This window comes from Podarcis melisellensis (assembly GCF_964234715.1).
Source record: "Podarcis melisellensis genome assembly, chromosome: 2".
Taxonomy (NCBI): Eukaryota; Metazoa; Chordata; class Lepidosauria; order Squamata; family Lacertidae; genus Podarcis; species Podarcis melisellensis.
In genome coordinates this window covers 30,307,079-30,326,893 of record NC_138529.1, presented here as the reverse complement: position 1 = coordinate 30,326,893, position 19,815 = coordinate 30,307,079, and the positions used below count along the sequence as shown (strand labels likewise).

The window sequence follows — 19,815 nt, the reverse complement described above, 5'->3', positions numbered from 1 at the left end:
GACCCGCAGGTTTGACCCCCTTCTCACACCTGTTCGCGCTCCTTGCACGGTATGGGGCAGATGGGGAGGAACGGGGCTCGCCGCTGCCTCCGCTCGCCCTCCCCCCCTCCGCCGGCGGTCGCGCGATTCTTGGCTTTTTGGCGGTTGGCACAGAAGGAAGGCAAGGGGGAGGGGAAAAAATTGAATCTTACACTTTCCTGCGTCCCTCCCGGCGTGACGCTGCGCGCTGACGTCACGGGGCTGTAATGGTGGTGTGCCTCGAGATTTTTTTCATGAAACAAGTGTGCCTTTGCCCAAAAAAGGTTGGGAAACACTGCTCTAGGCCACTCTTGGTGGTTTCCTGGTGAAAACGGCTCCAGGAAATTTGGGGGCTGCCCTAACTGGCAGATCTGCCCACTGTTACACAAGTCTTGGTCACTTCTAGCCTGGAATGTTGCAACACTATACATGGGGCTCCAACACTGGTCATCTGCCTCACAAAGAAACAGAGTCCAATTCTAGAGAAATAACTCAATGGTGGCAACAAGAAAATAGCTATCCTGATTTAATGTGGGTTAGATGAAATAGTCTGTGAGGTAAGTCAAGGAGCAGGAGGATAGCTGTATAGAGAATATGTTACGGGCTTTACAGAAATAAATAGCTTAGGGGTAACATCAGTTATTGTTGGGAGACTCCCAGGATGCTTTGCAACATATGCAACAACGGGGCATGCTCACACTGTCCATTGCCAAAGGAAGATGGAGAGCATTACCAACAGGAGTATTGTACAGTGGTACCTTGGGTTAAGTACTTAATTCGTTCCTGAGGTCCGTTCTTAACCTGAAACTGTTCTTAACCTGAAGCACCACTTTAGCTAATGGGGCCTCCCGCTGCCGCCGCGCCGCCACCGCACAATTTCTGTTCTCATCCTGAAGCAAAGTTCTTAACCTGAAGCACTATTTCTGGGTTAGCGGAGTCTGTAACCTGAAGCGTATGTAACCTGAAGCGTATGTAACTCGAGGTACCACTGTACTGCAAAGTACTTAAAGGACTTGGGGGCATAAAATTTGCACAAAATATTGTTTTAAAGTTTAAAAAGAAGAGGAGGGAAGAAGGGAAAGGAGATCCAGAACTGGTGCAAAAGACCTGGGACCTGGGCCTCTTGGATTGCCTCCAAACAATACCCATAATTACAAAGGAAATCTGATCACAAGCATTAAACCAACAGGTATCTCTGTCTTTTCCCCCTTCCTCTTAGGCCCCTAGGGCCACCTATTCCTCCAGTACTAGATTTGATATCCCTGACCCAGCTGGCTTCCTACCATTAGCCCCAAGCTGGCTTTGCAGAGCCATCTGGAGACAGTTTTGACCTACATGCCTGGCACCAGAGGGAGTTCTCTGGGTTCTGACATATCAGACAGGAGGTAGAAGTGAAGCAAGTGCTTGAAATTTAGTTGCTGAAGAAGATGATGATGAGTGTAAAGATACATCACTACAGCAGGATTGTTTTCAGAAGGCCACCAGAATCTGCCTTCAGAGAGAGATGGTGTCTTTTTCGCCCGCTGCCTAACTTTGACAACTCAGCCAACACTGGCAAAAACTTAATTGGTCCAAGGTAGGCTAATCCATCATGTTTTGGGTGGCAAGGGTGATAAATGGGGAGGCTGTTGCTCAGGCTCATGGTAGTCCATAATAATCCATTGTATTTCTATAGTGTTGTCTGTGTTGTTCTTTTGTGACTTAGTAACTCCTATCCAGGCTTGCCAGATCACATTCTAGAGCTCTGTCGTATGGATCTCCAGGTTGTGATCTGGCAAACCTACTCAAATGTCCTGGTGTGCCCCACTCCCCAGTTCACTCTTCACGTTCATCAAAAGTTTGAGGCTAACTCTGATACGTGATATACAGAACTGAACTAATGATGATACCCAGCCATCTGTGGACAGAAGAGCAGATGTATTAGAGACCCTTCAGATGTCTTCTATTATGCATTCATTATGATTTGTGCTCACAATGGGGCAGTTATATGCAATCTGCTTTCAGCACTGTTCATGCCTGCAAAATGTCCACAATCAGTGCATGTCCCATAACTTACTGCTGAGTTCCTGTATAAATCTCCAAGGTTGCAATCCTAAGGCTTGTGGAAGAGGACAAATGATAGCAGTTCGTCCACATCATCCTACCTGTGTCCTGCTGGGCCATCACCCCTCTTGCACTTCTCGATCCTTTCCCATTAAAAAAAAAATAATTCCCTCTCATTGGCAACAATAGTGTGCAATTGTGCACAATGGGGTGTAGCTCAAGCACCCTGGGATTCCCTTCTTGTGTAAATAGACCAGAGGCACAAGTATTGAATCATGATCCTAAGCTAAAAACCTCTGCAAAATAACCTTGGGCCTTTGTGACTGTAAGCAACAAGTTATTCATCTCCATCAAACATACTACCAATGTGTTGCAAGATAAGGGGCCAGGGAGTGTGCGTAGGACAACAACAAATAACCTTGATAGGTCAGGCAAGTCACTGTGCACATACCACCGGGACTCAGGTTCATTAGCCAATACGAACTGGGAGAAAATTACCTACACCTGATGACGAGTTAGACCCTAACTGTGAAAACAGAACCTATCTGTTAATCCTCTCCCAGATAAATTTCCCTTTCTGCCTTTTAAGCACAAGCCCATCCCATCTGACTGTTCCTTGTTACCATTTCAGAGGACAAGGGGGAAAACACCCTAAATATATTGCCTAGAAAAATTTGCCATAGGGTAGGGGAAGTCCTTGCCTGAATTTTAGACAACACTATAAGCTAACTTTTCACAGAATCCCATGTAAGGAGTACTCTGTGCACAGCTCTCGGGCTTTGGAAAATGGATGGAGTGGCCCTGAATACACCTTCAGCCCGATAAGCCAGGCCACTGCAAGATCCCTGAGCCCCCTAAGATTTCAGCTGAGCTCTTCATTCTTCCTATTTCTGCTTTGTCCTCCACAAATGATGAAGATACCCCTCTCTTCTCATCTCACAAACGCACTGCTCATCAGCTGCTAATATAGGATCAGATTGGAGACCCTGAAGAATTTATTTGGCAAATGTAGGCAGCGGGAATCTGCCCATTATTTTCTCTCACATTCTCATTTTTTCCAATCTTAAATTCACTTCTCCACATTTCCACATTGATCTGCATTTAAAAAAAAGTCCTAATGAAAGTTCATCAGCATTTCTCCTAATATCCATATTTTGTATGTGATTTTGCCTAATAGTTGTGTTCTCCAATACAATGCACTTTTGTATGTTATGTTCACTAGTATATGCATTTTTATGCACGCTTTGCCCTACTACATGCATTTTTGTGAACACTACTTGGTTGGAGAACTTCTTTGCAAAATTCAAAGAAGTGCAAATTTTGATGGATGCTGGCTGTCTTTTGGTTTTCACGTTGTTTCTGAAAGTGTAACTCAGGGTGATTTGCTTTTAAATGCAAACTGAATTGAATTTCTTCCCCATCCCTAACTGTAGGGCATCAGGACTCCTAATTTGAAGCCCTGCCCTAAGGAGATTATATAGGCCATAGCATCCATTGCATCAGCCAAATAAATCTGGACAGTCAAAAGTGTGGAAGCTAGAAGAGGAAGGCTAGAAGACCCATTTATTGGAAAGAAGCTGATGGTGTATAAAGCGTGAACCTCAGAAAGAGCTGGGATGAACCCAAAAAGACAGCAGTATGTTCACTGCATGAGGGAATGATTGGGATCTGTTGAAGTAATAGGATCCTGCTCCCCACACCAGTGACCCCATTCCCCCACAACCAAGGTCATTTGTATTCTACACAACCTGCTGGGTGCTATGGCAGCTATGAAGGATCTGTCTCCCAGCTTTTCTGCTGTTGGCTTGATTTGGATTCTAATACAGTGGTAGCTCAGGTTAAGAACGTAATTTGTTCTGGAGGTCCGTTCTTAACCTGAGGTAACACTTTAGCTAATGGGGCCTCCCACTGCCGCTGCGTTGCTGCCGCAGGATTTCTGTTCTCATCCTGAAGCAAAGTTCTTAACCCGAGGTACAACTTCCGGGTTAGCGGAGTCTATAACCTGAAGCGTCTGTAACCTGAAGCGTCTGTAACCCGAGGTATCACTGTACTGGTTTTAATATGTAATTGTTTATACTTGTTTATAGATTTTGAGCCAGTGTACCAGTTAGAGTGTCAGAGTAGGACTTGGGAATCCAGGCTTCAAAACCCCACTTAGCCATGAAGCTACTGAGTGAACTTGGGACAGTCATCATTCCCAAGCCTAACCTACCTCAATGGTTGTTCTGAGGATGTGAGAATCATGCTTGCCGCCTTGAGTTCCTTGGAGGAAAGGTGGGATATATATGTGATAACAACAAATAAATGCATTTATTTGTGTAAACCGCTCAGAGGTTGTTTATGGCAAAGGGCATAACAGAAATTTATTGAAGTAATGTAGCATTGCTGAATAAATTTATTGAGGAGTAAATAAAATAAAATCCTTATCACCTTCAATCTCAGCTGCTCCAAGACAACTGTCTACTCCCGTCCCTGGCTGGCACTATTCACAATTTGAAGAAAAGGGCCCAGGAATGGATGCCTGCTTAATGCATATGTTGTTGCAACAGAGATTCCTCTACGACTTGGAAGCCATGGCACTTCCACTGACACAGTGGCAGGAAGTACGCACGGGAAGCATCCCTCTCCTGGAGACTCTACCTGGGCAGGTACATTCCCTTGTTTGCTTGGATATGGGTATCAGAGATGCACTTGGCCCCGTCCTGCAGGGTTGGTCTTTCTTGGCCTTTGGCTTTCTGGCAATTCAGTAAATAAAACCCCAGCCCAGCTGTCCTGGAGGAAGTCCAGGTAACAAGGCCATATTTTCTTTCTCTGGTCCTGCTACTGCCTGTGTACAATGTGCACACTGGGCTTATTAACTTGGAAGGGACAGCAGTATAAACATCCCTTTGAAAACACAGGGCAGGAAGTCTTCAAAATGCAGTGCCTCATCTTCCCAGAGGAACCCCCCTGCAGCAAACAGAACAACTGGTCCAGAGTACAGAGGGAAATTGCCTTGGGGAAAGGATTGTAGGGAGTTTGAAATGTTCTGTCTGAATCCTACTAAGAATCTTAAGCATTGCTTTGCTTCGATAGACCAGTGGTCCATCTCATCTGGTACAGTGGTACCTCTGGTTGTGAATGGGATCCGTTCTGGAGGCCCGTTCGCAACATGAAAAGAACGCAACCACACGCGGGTTGCAATTTGCCGCTTCTGCGCATCCGCTTGACATCATTTTGCGCTTCTGCGCAAGCGGCGAAACCTGGAAGTAACCCTTTCCGGTACTTCCGGGTGGCCGCGGGACGTAACCTGAAAGAACGTAACATGAAGCGGACGTAACATGAGGTACGACTGTACTTTTTATCTCAAAGTGCTCCACAAAAGCTCACAGGCAGAATGGTGAAGGTGGCCCCCCCTCCATTGTTGTTATTTACCTGCTCTTCACCTTAAGGTCCCAGGAAAGGGTGGTTCTGGATAGACCCATTCTCCATGAATATATAAATTGGCTTGAAAAACAAAAGCTTAAATAAAAGCCATAACTAAGGGTGGGAGGATGTGGACGATGCTGTAGCAGCCCTGCATCTTCTCCATTCTCCCTTATAATTTCCATAATACAGGGGCTGTGTAATGTGCGATAAAACCACACTCATCAGTTTCCCTGCTCCTTCCACTCAATTGGCTGCCACTTGCAAGGTGTGGGGTGAGAAGTGGAGCATGATAAAGTAATGCCGTACATTTTGGATTATTATACATTAGTGCAGATAATAAGACCAAGGGCTGCTATTTTCAGTGCCAGCTATGCATTCTTTATGGCTCCTTCTAATAGTGAATTAAGCGGTTGGGTGCTGCCAGGATTACAGCTAGAATAGAGATACTGAGAAACAAAAAGGAGGTATCAGGATCCTCAGGGGATCGACATGCTTTGCAGAAGCACATTTTAAAAACAACAACTAAGAGGGCACCTTCCCACAGAAAACAACCAAATGAAGACTGTGCACGCTTTAAGGAGGGAAGATACACTGCAATATTGTGTTGCAGGTCTCTTGTTCACTGTTAATTCCATCCTTAATTGTGTTTTACTTAATTTGTCTGTCCTGATTCTACTGCCACCCAACATTCATTGGATGAATCCTGAGTTCTAGTATCATGAGGAAGAGAATGCCTCCCCATTCACTGTCTCTATACGCAGAATTTCACCTCTTACTTTTGACACCTTTTTTCTAAACCCAAATGCATTCATCTTTTTACGCTTTCTATTTAAGGAAAATGATCGTTTTGATTGCCTTTTTCTGTACCTTTCCTAGTACTGTGGTCGTCCCTTTCAGATGCAGAGATCAAAACTGAACATGCCATAAATAAATTTGCTGCTTTATTCTTTGTCCCTTTCCTAATAATAATTCATAATACTGTACATTCTGTTTACTGCCACAGCACACTGGGCTGACATTTTCAACGAATTCCCTACTGTGATCTCAATATCTTTTTCCTGAGGAGTTACAGCCAATTCACCATTAGCTGGGGAATTTAGGATTTTTATTATATTTTTGTTCCAATGGGCATCATTTTGCTTTTACATTGAATATTACCATGTTTTGCTGTTTAGGAACCTTTTAATAGTCAAAAGCTTTAAAAATCTCCATAATATCAACCAATTCACACGTCTATATCTTTGTTGACTTCCCAACCCTGACCAAAAAATGATTAAAGCTTGATTTAATTCTGTTTCTTCCAAGGCTACACGTTTAATGGTTCTAGCTTTAATAATGCTGCTTCCACCAATTTGCCTGGGTCAGATAGCTAGGCTGATAGAAATGTAATTTCCTGAGACTGTACCCTAAAAGATCCTTTTTAGAAATTAGCATTCCACTAGCTATTAACCCTGTGATATGAGGGTCATTTTGGTTTAGAATTACCTTGAAGATGAACAACTTCACATTTTGAGTTCTTTAATAATTATTCAGTGAATGCCACCTGGTTCAGGTGAGTCATTTAAATTTGTCAACTGAATTCCATTAATGTTGTTGTTCTTTGTCACCTCTGGGTAGCAGAGGCTGCTTCCAGGTGGATTTTATTTTGGTAGGATTGGTGTTCCTCATGCACTCATGTTTGGGAGTTTTCCTGGCATCTGGAGAACATTGTTGATATCAAAATCACACCTTGTCTCTTCTCCACACTTACCCTTTCCATGAAAAAACCTGACAAGTTTTAAAAACAACAACCTGCTGCCAGTAACCCGTTTGCAATATCTGAACGATCAGTTTGCAACAGTAAGCTTCCATCTGAAAACACTCGTGGTTCTTCAAACAATGTGCAAAGCAGACACGGTTCGAGTGTGGGTATATTTCCTACATGTTGGGTGCTATAATCCAATTGACAGAACTATCAGGTGCCTGTTGTGTTAAGCTTATTTATTTTCCTTATTCAGAAGAGCATCGTAGTTCTGTGACTCAGGATTTCATTGTACACTAGTTTAAAGCTCAAGTACAGCCCAATCCTATGCTTGTTTACTCTGAAGTTTGATAGTGCTTACTTGTACATAAGTGCACCTAGGAAGACACCATTAGTCCTTCCTTTCAGAACAATGCCAGTTCTATGGCCAACCTATGGGAAAGACACCACCGTTTCTGATAATTTTATATTTTCATCTCTGTGCTGCAAACTATGCATATGCTTTAGGCTTTTGCAGTAGGACTGCATGAGTGGTTTCTGAATTCCAAGAGGTGGGTGGGATTGTCTCTTGAAAAAGAGAAGAAGGAGGAGGAGAAGAAGAAGAAATAGGGCTTCTGTAAAAAAAGGGGGGGGGGAGAAAAACTATGCCTGGTGAAAGAAAGATGTGCTGCAGCATCACCCATGCTGGGAATGTAATGCAGTACATTCTCTCTTCCAGACTCTTCTCTCAGCAAACAAGCATCAAAGCTGCTCTGATCCTGCCTCCCCCCCTCTCTCTCTCTCACACACACATACAATTTCACCCATCCCCTCCCCTTGATTGCTCAAGAGAGAGGCTGTGGGGAGAGGAGGAAGGGGGAAGCTGCTCTCTTGTTAAAACACAAAAGGATTAGCCCCTAGTGCGTTAATGGCACAAACCTTGAAGCTACAATCCAACCGCAGCAGGGGCTTCAGTGCTTGGCAGGGGAGGGGATGTCTGAGGCAGGAACTGATGCCAACAACGTAAGGCTGGCTCTGCCACTAACACCCCATTTCCCACTAGGGATCAGGTGGCTTCAGCCAGTCTTAGGGGGAGAGTCATTAGATCCATCAAGCACTTGCACCTCTGCCATTATCCCGCTATTTTGGTCCTATGAGTGCGCACACCCACAGACCAAAGGCCTCATGGCTCTGTTTCTGCATCTTAATTTTGATCTTCATTACCCTCTGCTGTCCCCACCATCATCAGCCTCGGCTGCAGAAAGAAATAACGGACTAAATCATAGTGATGATGATGAGAAGTATCTGATTAGCTGGGACAACTCTGATGTCACAAACGGCCGGGGTAATTCAATTTCCACAGCACTTTTCTTGTATTTAGCTGTGAAACAGCTATAGAGGATGACATTTCAACATTACTCAGATGTGAGGGTGCAGGGGTTTGTTTGTTTCTGTTTTAATATAAAAATAGGCCAAAGAAAACTTCAGACAACTTTATAAGTGTTTACACTCTAATGTAAAAAAATGGTACTAGAACGTAAAATGACTCTTTAGGGATAGGTGAGCTCTTGATTTCAACAGCTCATCTCCATGAGTATCCAGAACCCCTACTATGAGGCAGAGGAATGAAAAGAGCTTTCCTCAGTATTAATGATAATCCCCACACAGCACCTTGTATTGTAAAATGTGATGAGACGCTTCCTGGCCTTGGGAGGTAAGAAAACAGCAGCAGCCAACTGGAGAGAAAGGAATAAAATGAGAGTGATCAAAGGACAGTTTGGCAAGATAGCAAACGCAGGCAGGCAGGTGACATTCCCTATTTGGCTAACTGCTGCTGGACTACAAATCCCATCATCCCCTGACCACTGTCCATGCTTACTGGCGCTGATGGGAGCTGGAGTTTCCCACCCATGATTGAAATGGAGGAGGCAAAGTCCGCCTGAGTGCTGACTCCTGCCTCATTGGTCACTTTATCCCACATAGGGACACAGACTGCGTGCTGTAAAGGAAAGTGGCTAAAGGGAGAGATGGTCAGCAGTTTATACTAGAAAGAGAGCAACACCCATCAACCCCAGCAGGCATGGCCCATGGTCGGGGTGGGGGGAATTGTAGTTTAGCAACACCTAAAGGGTCCAAGATTAGCCATCCTTGATCTATGAGAGGACATGCCAGCTGCAAAAAAGGCTGTGTGGCCTTTTCAGATGAAAGACGCCTGCCACCAGTTAGATCTCTAGAAACGGATCTGCTGAGAAAAACCATCTTCGGTCTTACAGCACAGAATCTCTGACTTCATCCAACAGTGCAAGAAAAACACCTGTAAACCACACAGAGGGCAAAGCAAAAATGTGTCACTACCGCCACAATTTACTACTTCCTGTAATGCCAAAATCAACGCCCTTCTAGTCTCACATATATTGCAATAAGGCAAGGGTGGGGAACTGGATATGGTCAGAGGGCCAGATCCTTATTCTCTGCAGGCCAAGTTTGACAGGTAGGTGGAGCTGCTCCTCTGTCAGCCACCTGATGCCATAATGACATTGGGTAACCTAGGTTTTTTGCCTGTGTGGTTTGAAATCAAACCATGTGGGCAAAGCCACAGGCTTGAACTTTGCAAGCCCTGATGCAGTGCTGTAAACTGGGTTTCACAAATCCTGCTCATCACCTGACTGCCAGGACTTGTGAATCCCTGTACAAGGTGGGGTTGATGAAGGGCTTGGTACTCTGTTGCAGGTAATCTCTTTCAAATTCCATCAACTCAGGCTGAAGAGCTGGCACAGCCTTCTGAAGAGCCAACTGTGCCTTCCCACTGGCAGCCTGTTAAGTATGGTGAATGGCCAGCACAGTTGCTGGAGAGCCTTTTAAGGAGGACATGGCCAAAGGCTTTACAGCCCAGGTATCCTGCAAAGAGCATTTGCTCCAGCTATATGAACTGCAGAAGGATGTCTATGTGGCTCTTCTTATTCTGGTAGCTTCCTGGGCTCATTGTCACATTGTTTGAGGCTGAATATTTAATCTCCAGGGATGCGGGTGGCGCTGTGGGTTAAACCACAGAGCCTAGGATCAGAAGGTCAGCGGTTCAAATCCCCACGACGGGGTGAGCTCCAGTTGCTTGGTCCCTGCTCCTGCCAACCTAGCAGTTCGAAAGCACGTCAAAGTGCAAGTAGATAAATAGGTACCACTCCAGCAGGAAGGTAAACGGCGTTTCCGTGCGCTGCTCTGGTTCGCCAGAAGCAGCTTAGTCATGCTGGCCACATGACCCGGAAGCTGTACGCCAGCTCCCTCGGCCAATAAAGCGAGATGAGCGCTGCAAGACACAGAAAAGGCGACAAAGGATCCTCTTCATCCTCCCAGCATGCAACTTGACCCATCCGTGGCTGCCGTCTGCTTGGGGGCTGGTGACGAGACACACCCCCAACTGAAGGGGGCAAGATTGGAGCAGTTGTTATTCTGATGCACCAGGCAACTTCCCAACTTGCAAGGTCTGGTAGTGAGTAAGACTTGTTCAAACAGGATACTTTGCAATCACTCTGTTGACACAGCCCAACTCGGAGCAGAGGCACAAAGGGCACAGTGGAGAGGCTGAGACTGAACCTAAAGGACCCTGCTCAGGGCCTCCCATCACTGCAAATATCCCCACAGAACCAAGTGGTCACAGCTCAGCACTCACTCACTCACCACCATGGCCCTTGTGGTGCAAGGAACAGCGCTCGAGAAGGCCTACCTGTCTGCCACTTAGCGGGCAAGCACGGATGCCAAGAAGCACATGTGCAGGCAGAACTACAGGGTGTGCAAAAGACTACATACTGCGTCTTTTGCAGGCTCAGCCCCAGAAGACATTTTTCCATTCAGAATCTGATAGGCAAGTGTGTGGTGTAGTGGTTAGAGGGTTGGACTAGGAAAGGAAGAGATAGAGATCCAGGTTCCAATCCCCACTCACTCAGCCAGGTGAGTCAGTCACACAAGCTGAAGCTACCTTAGCTCAAAGGGTTGTTTCGAGGATAACCTGGGAGGGTAGAATTATGCAGACCCCTCCTTGTGGAAAATGCAGAATAGAAACGCTGCAAATGAATGAAGGCAGATTTCAATCCATTTGTATTGGCAACTTAACGCAAAGCCCTGCCAGAATGTTTTCCAGAAATTGTTGCCTCTTGAAAGCATGTAAAAACACATCCACCTGACACCAGTGGTCTATATCAAGAAGTATATAACATCCCCAAATAAGTAGGTGACATCCATAGCCAGCTAGACACAACAGAAGAACCAGATTTGGTGCTTAATTTGAGTTGGAACCTGTTTTTGCCAAGCCATAGGTTCTGCTAGAGGAGCTAGTCCTGGATCCTGGAATCTGAGGTTCAAATCACACAACTTGGGATGGGTGCCCTTATGCGGATTGAGTGAATCTGTTCAATCTTTTCACCAAGCAGTGAAACAATGGTGCAATAGGTTCTCTAGACTCTCCAGTCATAATTTTTCAATGCAAGCTGAGATTTTACTCTACTATTGCAGTCCAACTACGAAGCATTTATGATGCAGCAGTGGAACACCAGGAGACTTTTCCCCCAGTCTTGATTTGAGCATTCTGTGAAGCAATCACACAGCCAAATCCAGCCCAAGATGCAATCAACTCACACAAACTGGCAGGGCTGTGTGTACGGAGTCTCCCAAATACTGCACTAGTAGAGGTTGGGGTTGCTTTTTTCTTTCTTTTTTTCTTGTTCTGGTTATCCAAAGAGAAGAGTCCATGCCTCTTGAGCATGCACAAACTCAACAAGTCTAGCCTGTCCCTCTGTTTTCATTGGTGGCTACAGAATAAGTTTTCCTGGTTAGAGGGCCTGGCTTCCAGATAGGGCTGAACTCTGGCCATCATTTTACAAATTAAGCACCAGCCGCCAACCAAGCACAAAGCTGAAACACTCTAACAAGCTTAACAAACATATCTAACGAGATATGTTTCCCAGAGTCTTATATTGAGACTTATGCCAGATGGGGGATCAGAAATTAGGATTTTCATATCATCCATGCTACATGAGGAGCTGAATTATATCAGACAAATGAATGGGTGGTATCATGATACACTGTCCTCCAATTACACCCAGGGCATTTTGTGGCACACAGAGAATAGACTCTTCACTGTGTTCACAGCCAAACAGTGAAAAACATCTATTCTGGGCCCCAAGCAGCAGAGGATTTGATACACAGGGCAAGAAAAATATGTGCTAAAGGTAAAGTGGACAAAGAGTATGGGAGATTGTCACATCGGGTCTCAAAAATCCAATAGGTCAGGACTGTTGGGAGGGGATAGATAATGGGGATGTCTTAACACACTGAGTGAAAGGCAGTATTAGGTGAATGAGAATGGGAAGGGCATGTGCATTTGAAAATCTTCATAACTGCAATTGCAATGGAATCTGGGATGTCGAGACACATCTTTCTGTTTCCATTAATTTCAGTTTTACTTTTAAAAAAGCAACACTGAAGTTTCTAGTCATCAGCATTGTTTGGGGGGGGGGGTTGAAAATGTGCAGACAGTACTTTGTGAAAACAGAAGTTGTAAGTGGGGTTTTCAGTGGCCAGAGGCAAGGAAGTCTGTGCTCTGTATATCTCCTGTCCCATCCCATAAATGCCCTTCAAGACCTTTGTACACACTGTTCTCTGTGTCATGTGTTTCTGCCACCAAATATTTAAAATTCCCTAAAAACTGGCACACAGTATCACTTTTTTAAAAAAAAACTAACATATTTCTGGGTTCACATCATGTTGAAATATTTGCATCTCTGCATAATTTACACAAGTGATCCTTGGAGAATTGCAGGTTTCTCATTAAGAGCTGGATTGCTTTTAAGTGCATAAATCAAGATCACATTACAAGAATTTGCTACTGGTAATTTGCTTCTGCTACTGCATTTTGGAAGGGTGTAGGTGGATAGATTTGGGGGTCTCAAATTTCAGCGGCACCCTCTCCTCTCACATTCCATTCTACATCATAGTTGCAGCGCCCCCCCCCCTGCGGTGTCCCCGAGGCTCTGCGCCCAGTGCAACTGAACCAGTCACACTCCCTTAAATCCACCTCTGTGGATAGAAGCAGAAATAGTCACAAAATGTGCTGTCAGTTCCACCTGATGGGCCCATACTGGAATGGGGTTGGAGCTAAGGACTGTACAGTGGTACCTCGGGTAACAGACGCTTCAGGTTACAGACTCCACTAACCCAGAAATAGTACCTCGGGTTAAGAACTTTGCTTCAGGATGAGAACAGAAATCGCGTGGCAGCAGTACAGCGACAGCGGAGGCCCCATTAGCTAAAGTGGTCTTCAGGTTAAGAACAGTTTCAGGTTAAGAACGGACCTCCAGAACAAATTAAGTTCTTAACCCGAGGTACCACTGTATCATGCAGCAAGGAGGGGAGATTCCTGCAAGGCATTTTAAGAAAGGTCATATCAATGCTCCATTCCATGATATAGGACCAAGTGGTTAATTAAAGGGAGACTGTCTGCTCCCATGCAGCTTTTCCAAGAATTTGCTGTACATGTCGTCACACTCAAACAAGGGAAACTGAATCTAGGAAGAAGCGGGGCTGTTACCTAAACTCCACTGCTGTTCTGGGCTTGTACATAAGGATCAGAGGTCAGAACTAAGCCTGAAAGCCAATAGGAAGCGATTTCTACTCCTCGTGCACACACTAAGAGGCTGCCATGATTGCTGCTACAAGTCTCTTTTTGGTTCCTATCCTGCCTCACTAGTGACACTGGAGGAGCCAGATCCCCACAGGCTGCCATTCTGTCCTAACCAGCAATGTATCCAAGGCAAGGCAGTTAACCCAACACTGTCCATTGTAGCAAGAGAAAGGCAAAAGTCAGGCTTGCTTGGGATTTTAATATCTGGTGTCCTGCAATTATCCTGCCTTGGTGAGTGCAACACACTACTCTTGGTATAGGCAATTTAGTGAGTTTTGCATGAGATCGTGTGTTTACAGCAATAACGTTAACAGTAATCCCAAGCAGGGTAGGGTGGACTCTGAACCAATCCATTCCTAAATATAAATCTTTAGAAGTTCATTTATACACTGGACACCATTTTTAACACCTCCTATTTGAACAACAACAGCATCTGTAGAGGAAAAGCCTACTTATCCTTCCTAACTTCCCCAAGTTACCAATGTAGGATTATACCGCACATGCCAAAAATTTAGGACAGATTTGCCTGAATGGGTAACTGGACCAGTATACAGTACAGTATTACTCTCCCTTACGCCTTGTGCTCCAATGTTCACCCCACTTTTGCAGAGATGGGTATAACCATGCTTAAATTCAGTATTCATTGAACCTGCTGGGCTTCCAGATCTGTTTGTTGTTTAGCAGTGTGTCACATTAACCAGAGATTTTCATATGGACGTTTTGTGATTTTGCAATACAGTGCGTAACAAACAATCCTGTGCCTCGGGTCCTTATATATTGTAAAAGTGGCCATTCCAATTCTGTTTCTTCCTTAGAATCATAGAGTTCAAAGGGACCAAAAGGGTCATGGACTAGATGACCCTTGTGGTCCCTTCGAACTCTATGATTCTAAGGAAGAAACAGAATTTCCATGCAGGTATCTTTTTGCCCAACATGTGGGTCGAACCCACCACCCAGAGCATAAGAGTCTCCTGCTCTGACCAACTGAGCTATCCCAGTCATACATAAAATAAAAGAATTTTTTTAACCAATTGGCTGTCGTCTCCGGAGTTGTTTTTTTCACCTTTGGGTTATAGTTCACACGGGGCATGTGTTTGTCCATTCAACAGGCACACACACTCTCCCCTCTGCCACCTTTTCTCCTGCACACATAGCAGATTGCCATTAGTATTAATTAGGTTCAAGTTCTGCTAGGTGTTACGTGACTGATTGTGTGGCTGGGTGTCTGCAGGAGGCTGTGGGCAGGAGACAAGAACATAGCCCTGTGATGTGATACTAGCATGGAGGAGGAGGAGAAGCAGGGCAGAAGAGGAACTGTATGTACTGTGTATATGTATATATGTGTGTGTGTGTGTGTGTGTGTGTGTGTGTACACACCATAGCTGTCAACTTTTCCATTTTTTAAAGGGAAATTCCCTTATTCCGAATAGGATTCCTTGCAAGAAAAAAGTTGGCAGCTATGGTACACACACACACACACACGCCTAGCCATAAGCACAACTCCATGGTGGGTATACGTGCCCCCTTTCTCAGTGGCCCCTTCCATGCCTTGGCTTAATGTGACTTGTGAACCCCTTTGTGCCTCCTTTCATTCCCCCTCATCCATGCAGTGTTCTCCAACTACTACTGCCCCACACTTTCTCTTCCCAAAATCCAGAGGTTCCCTGTGCAACTGATGCAATTCTCCTGTTTGGGTTTTCAAAGCAAAGAGCATAAAAAAACTGTGGCATGGGCATAGCCAGGATTTTTTTGGGGGGTGCAGAACCTTAGTTAGTTAAATATTTTTATTGATCATAGGGAACAGCTGACCCCCCTTGGCTATGCCCATGAACTGTGGACTAGAAAACAAGGCACTATCTATTTCAGGGCTGGTCAGACCTCAGGCTTGCAGGATTTGCTTGGTGGTGGTGGTGGTGGTTTAACCGGAACCCACAAGATCCACCAAGTGGAGTCAGTGTAGCATTAAACAATTCAGATCCAGGGAATTAATTTTGGGTACCAGAATGAACTGAACTCATAGCCCTTCCACCTGGAAACCACTCCTGGTTACCTTCAAGCATTCTTCATTTGGCAGAGTAATTTGGGGTCATCTCGTTTTGCTGCAGCCATTGCTGATCAAAGGGGAGTTGGAAATCATACCCGATACTGTTTGCTCTTGGGAAGGGAGAAAAATTGTATTGCTCTTAAGAAGTAGCTAAGGAGGTCCTTGACTGACACATGTGTGTGTATGGTTATCTGGTCAAGGATTACCCTGTGTGTCCAGAGACATGGGCTGCTACAGTCCGGATTTCCCAGGACATTACAAAGGCAGAGTTGATGTCTTTTGGGGAGTCCTCTTTTTTTACTTTATGAAATATGGCAACCTTACCACAGACTAGCAAGCCAGCAAAGCAAACTGGGTGGTGCGTGGCATATTCTAACAGGCTCGCTAGAAATTCTGCCAAAGTTGACTATATACTTGGCGTCCAAGTGGGTCTCTGACCTCTCGGGAGAGGACGCTGCTCCCCTTTTAACAGTTGCAGAATCATAGAACTGTAGAGTTGGAAGGGACACCAAGGATCAACTAGTGCAATCCCCCAGCCTGCAGTGCAGGAATGTATAGCTGTCCCATATGGGGACTGAACCTGAGACCTTGCTGTTACCAGCACCACGTTCTAACCAACGGAGCTCTCCAGAAGTCCCTTCCTTTAACCCTCCACAAAGCTGTCCCGCTATATTCGGCTGCCGTGTGGACGCCCCGGACCGAGGCCGTTGTCGCCTCGCAAGGCAGGGACGAGGCTGGCTGTTGCATGTGCTCAGCTCCATCCCGTTCACCGCGGGGAACCCGAGGCCATAGCTGTCAACGTTTGTCCCCTTTTAAGGGAAATTCCTTTATTCCGAACGGGATTTCTCGCAAGAAAAGGGAAAAGTTGACAGCTATGCCCGAGGCTGAAGGGGAGAAGAAGGGGGGAGAGCGAGAGCCCCCTTCCACACCGCCGCCCTCAGCGAGCCCAGAGAAAGCGCCTTCGGTGCCCCTGGAACCGGCTGAGGGATCTCCCCGCCACGCGCTCGCGCCCCTCGACGTGACCAAAGGAAAAACCCGCGAAGACGGCAGCCCTCCTTCTTCCCTCAGCCGCCGGCCCAGACCTACCTGCCTGTGTGGCTTCAGTTCTCGGCGCTCCCCGTCGGGCGCATCGCAGCCGGGCAAAGGGTCGAGGAAGTTCCCCGCCAAGGGGTCGCTCTGCGCCGGCTCCTGAGCGCTGGCGCTCCGCTCAAAACTTTTGCCAGAGCCGCGGCTCAATGCAGCCTCAGTGACCGGCTTCGGGGGGAGGGACCGGCGAGCTGGGGGGTGGGCGCCCGGAGGGAGGGAGGAGGAGACAGCGGCCGAGCCTCTTCGCGGAGCAGCAGGTGCGGGCGGGCGGGCGGGCAGCCGGAGGGGCGCCGCGTTCTCCCCGCGCCAGGGAAGCAGCTCTCCAGAAAGGGACCTTCTCTCCTGCCGGAGTCGCAAGTTTTCACCCGCCGTTGCTGCTGCTGACGCGCAAAAGGAAAGCGAGACTTGGAGGTGTCAGGGAGGGCTGCGCAGACCACCTCCTCCTTCCTCTCCACCCCCACCCCGCCCACCCCAACTTCGGAGGAGGTCGGCAGCCGAGGCTCAGGCCGCCTCATTCTTCCCAGGGCCTCGCGTCAGGGGGCGCCATCCTGTTCCTGGGACGCGTGTACTCTTTGAGCGGCATCGGGGAAAGGGGGCAAAGGGCCAGGCGGTCATCAAGCTCAAGGCCTTCCTCTCACTAATGTTGTTTCCCAAACTTGGGTCTCCAGCTGTCTTTGGACTACAACTTCCATCATCCCTAGCTAGCAGGACCAATGGTCAGGGGTGATGGGAATTGTAGTCCAGAAATAGTGGGAGACTCAAGTTTGGGAAACCCCTGAATGAATCAGATGGGCTTATGGTGAGGTCTGGAAGTCTGCTTCCCTACCTAATATGGCTTGAAGAAAGCTAAGCAGATCAGCCCTGTGGTCTGAACTGTTAAGAGAAAACAGAACATCTGTGTAAGACACCAACCCTCCTTTAGGGCTGATTCCAGACTCAATTTATAGTGCATCAGTTGCATCCATGGGCAGGGAGGGGCAGCTCCACCCCCTAAATAAATAAAAATCATAGCTAACTGAGGTTCTGCCCCCCCCCACAAAAGGGCTGCCCCCTAGCAAAAATCCTGGATGCGCCCATGATTGCACCTGCCTTATCCAGGTGTAATGCAGGACATCTGGTTGGAAAAAAGATGTTCACACCTGAGAGAAGGTGTCTGAAACATTAAATATGTGGATATCTTTTTTTCTTCTGGCAATATTTCTATTGCAGTGGGTGCGGGGGGAGAGCCCACCTGCCTCCTCCATAGCATATCAGTTGTGACAATTAATGCCTGTTAATTTCAAGCTCAAATTTTGTGGTCTCTTCCTCCTTCCTTCCTTTCCATTTAGCATTGACGCCACCCATTTGTGATGGTAATACATGGATACCTCCCTCTGGAAATGCATCTAGCAGAAACAGATTTGTAACTAAAATAAGCATCTTTACCAGATGACTGGAAGTAAGCCAGCGCAGCACCAATTTTTATAAAGGGGTGAGGGCAGCGAGCCAGGAAATCACAGGCCAGTTAGCCTAATGTTTGGCCTTGATAAATTGCTGGAAGGCGTTATTAAAAATAGACTTAGTAAACATAAAGAAGAGCAAGTGTTGGCACAGAAGAATTAGACTGGCTTGTCCAAAGGGAAGTTCTGTTTTACAATCCCAGGGTTCTCTGGGAAGAGGGATTGTTGAACCACTCTGGGAATTGGATAAATTCGTGGAGAACAAGGCTACCAGGCATGATGGCTATGTTCTACCTTCACTGTTGGAGGCAGTGTGTCTCTGAATACAAATGATAGCAATGAGAAGGCATGTTTTGTTTCTTGATTGACATCATTGCTAGGTCGAAACAAAATTTAAAAATTCCTTCCAGTAGCACCTTAGTGACCAACTAAGTTTGTTATTGGCAGACCAACACGGCTACCTACCTGTAACTAGAATCATTGCTAGGTGTGTGCTTTATAGAAAGCAAGCAAGCAAGCATGAATGAATGAATGAATGAATGAATGAATGAAATAAAAAGAAATAAAACTGTTCTTCAAATAAACAAAAATATTCCACTTGTGTTCATACACTGTATAGGTTTGTCTTTGTGCACAAAATAGCTACACAAATCTTTTTTTAAAAATATATATCTACTTTTGGGAAGTTGTTATTTTAATTTGGGTGGGAGATTGGATGCTGTCCCTACTCCATCCCTTGAATCCTACAATGTTGGGGAAAGTTCACATGTACAATGAAAACAATTCACATTGCTAGTTTTATGCTCAACAGTTATTATGAGTGGAAGTTGCTTTTATTTCCTTGTGTGCAGAGTGGAGGTGCTATAGAATTGTTGGAGAAGTTGGTCGCTGTTGAAAGCAGGATGCTGATTCTACAGGGGGAGTTCTTATCTCCTCTGGTTACCATTGCCATTTTTGACAGCTGATGAGATTTGAGAGATTGTGCATTGCTACTGGGAGATTTAGGCTATGGAATTAAATCTATCTGGTGACTCTGAGCAAGGTCACGATGGCACACTCTTAAGTTCCAGACCATTAATTCTGGAATTGCTAGGCAGTTTCCTCACATGGTCATTCCTGAATTTCAGGGATGTGCAGATCTACATTGTGGGTTTCATTTCTCTCATTCCTTGCCTTCTCCTTCCCCTATGTGCCGCAGGGAGAGTACACTCTCTGGTGGCTTTCCTCTGTCCCATTCTCAGGCACATTTGCCTCAAAGAAGCCACTGCAATAATGGAAGGGAACTGTGGAACAAAGACTCAAAAGGCATTATAAAAGCAACCTAGTTCACAACAGCCCAAAAGCTACTGATACTGCCTTGCCGGAGGTATGTATACTCTTGTGT

The 19,815-nt window shown here is 45.9% G+C and overlaps 1 protein-coding gene across 1 annotated transcript in view; it reads right to left on the bottom strand.

Moving 5' to 3' along the window:
* The window catches only part of GCGR (glucagon receptor), a 43,508-nt gene extending 26,136 nt beyond the window's left edge, over positions 1-17,372 (bottom strand). The window contains exon 1 of the mRNA XM_081899760.1: positions 16,993-17,372. The gene's annotated coding sequence lies outside the window, so the exon portion shown is untranslated. The remainder of the gene's footprint in view (positions 1-16,992) is intronic.
* Positions 17,373-19,815: the final 2,443 nt, after the last annotated feature.